Source organism: Gekko japonicus, unplaced genomic scaffold (assembly GCF_001447785.1).
Source record: "Gekko japonicus isolate JY-2015 unplaced genomic scaffold, Gekko_japonicus_V1.1 scaffold86, whole genome shotgun sequence".
NCBI lineage: Eukaryota > Metazoa > Chordata > Lepidosauria > Squamata > Gekkonidae > Gekko > Gekko japonicus.
Genome location: NW_015172005.1, coordinates 1,292,340 through 1,295,081, shown reverse-complemented (window position 1 = coordinate 1,295,081; position 2,742 = coordinate 1,292,340).

The window sequence follows — 2,742 nt, the reverse complement described above, 5'->3', positions numbered from 1 at the left end:
CACTGGCAGAAGAAAAGAACTTTTCAGACTTTGGGGTACAGATAGATTGGCTTCTGTTTTCAGTGAAGCAAAACCAGATTTTAACATCTACATTATTTTTCTTGCATTTGCACTTCTGTAATTATACACTACTTGTAGAGCTGCTGCTTTTTATATTTGAGGCATATAACTTTTTCAGATTTCTTCATTAGCAACTGAGTACTGAATGCTTTCATGCATAGCAGACTCCAACGAAGTCAAATCAAGGGACCAACACATTGATCTTCTGTTCTGAGCCTAATTTCAGTCCCAGTGCATCCCACACGTAAACTCAGCTGTATATCAGAGATTTTCAACTAAACTATGGAATGGCTGTTGCATTTCTAGCTGCAGTCTGAAATGCAACTCATATCCTAGTTGTATTCAGGTCTACCACATTTTGAATGGTTGATAACACGATTTGGCAGATCTGAGGGAGGGAATTTCTGATTTTCTTGGCAAAAAAACTACTTTAAAAAATGCAGTCATAGTTGTGCCTTTAGTGTGAGGGGTGAATCTTTTTTTGGTTGACTAGGAAAAAAATTTCTGACAACTGTCAGTATCCCTTTTTTTTGTTTATGTGGTGACAATTCTTACCTATCAGTCACCAAGCCTTAGTTTTGGAAGGGCTAATGTGGTCCAGCCTTCTGCTCAGTGTAGGAAGCCCAAAACCATCCCCAACAGATGGCTGGACAGTATCTGTGTGAAGGCCTCCAGCAAAGGAGAGCTCCCCCTCAATGTCTATTGACCCTATCCATCCCTTTATATCCTGACCTTTCCTCCAAGGAGTTCAGTGTAGCTTCCATGGCCACATAAATCTCCCACATCTCTCAACACACACTTTTGTTCATATCCCCTTGGGGGGCGGGGGGCGACAAAAAAGGGGAGGCTACTTTTTCAGGGACTCCAAACAATGTACAAAATATAGCTCCTCAAGTTGGTTCATCTCTCATTTCCGTGACCCAGTTCTGTTGAAGTCATTACAGCCCAGGGTCTGTGGAACTAACTCCCACTTCTCTGACTTTTTTAACATTGTGGTTCAAACTAAAAGCTGGAGGAGATGATAGAATGGACTGCACCACTTCAGACAGTAGGGGGCAATGATCATTGGGAGGGGGGAATTACATTTTGAAATGCTTCCTAATGTTTCAGACTTCCTGTAAACAGAATGCCAACACAGCAAACAAAGATAAATGGGGGAGGGGGACACAATCTCCCTGTGCTATAGGGTTGCCAGCCTCAAGGTGGGGCCTGGGGATCTCCCGTTTTTACCACTGATCCCCAGCCAACAGAGATCAGCTCCCCTGGAGAAAATGGCTGCTTTGAAGGGTGGACTCTATGGCATTGTACTATGCTGAGGCCCCTCCCCTCCCCAAACCCCGCCCTCTCCTGGATCCACCCCCAAAGTCTCCAGGTATTTTCCAACCCAGACTTGGCAACCCTACTGTGCTATGCTAGTTTTTGATTTTTGTAGAGGCTTTTTTAAAAAATGTGAAGAGATTGTCAAAGCTGGAGTTCATCAGCTGAAGGCTGTAGCGGGTGCAGCCCATTCCTCCACCTCGTTCCCCTGTAGGCCGGGATTGGAGCCTAAGAAACATCTTCGAGAGGGATAATGTTTGTGAGTGGGAAAAGCAAACTGATCTTCCATGCCAAGTTTTTTAAATTCTTTCTGTGGTGCTATATACCCTTTGTAAGAATCTGAAGTAAATTCTGAAATCATCTGTGCTTTAGACAAAAGGTAAGACCAGTGCTTGCCTTTGATTTTTCACAGTGAATGTAAAAGTCAGACTGGATGGTTCTCTAGTTTCAAAAGAGCATCTTTAGTAGCAAAGAATTTACATGATGTCCATAAAGGCTGAATTGAAATTGTCTCTTCAAGGGCAGTTTTGTGAAACATCTCTCTTAAAAGGGAGTTTTTAGAAGGGACTGTGTAGTCAATCTGTTCTTTGTACCTCTTTGGGGGAGGGGGGAATAAGCAGGGAATAAAATTCTGGCACTTCAGTTGGTAGCATTTGACTTTTTAAAAAATCCATCGTTTCCTTCATGTTAAATGCCTTGCAGAAAATTCTGAAGTACATTGCTTCTGGTTTGAGCCATATGTGGTTTTATGTATGTTTTTGAAATCATTTTGTTAAAAGGATGAATTTATTTTTGAAAAAAGCATGATGGCCTTTTAATTCATTATCTGTGTGTTACTTTTGTGTTAGCCATGTAGAGGAAAAGGAACTGTGAATCCTGTTTTTGAAATGGCATTTTTGAACCGTTTTAAGAATGTACATTTTGAATAACCTGCGTATGATATATACCTCACACAAACCTTACCACCGTGTTGTAAGCTAAGTTTAAAAGCAAAGTAGGGCATTGTGGTCATTTTGGGTCATATAGAAAATCTCTCATTGCGTTACTCGTTGGTTCCCTGTGCCAACAGTTCAGTGAACACTATGCAAGACCAGCAGGTGTGTGGGGTGGATATGCACCCAAATGCCTGCAATCAAGATCAGCTATCATTACTCTTGTACATAGCAGGAGTCACCATTGTGCATTATGCTTTAGACAAAGTGCCCATTATTGCCTTTCAGGGCCCAACTGCAAAAACAGCTCAGGATGATCCAGAAGTGCAGCCAATGTGTTGCTGGGGTTGGCCGTCACGATGCATGGAAGCTCTTCAAGCCTGCCCCTAAGACGAAGCAGGAGGCATTGTGGGAGGAGATCTGCACAGGCCCA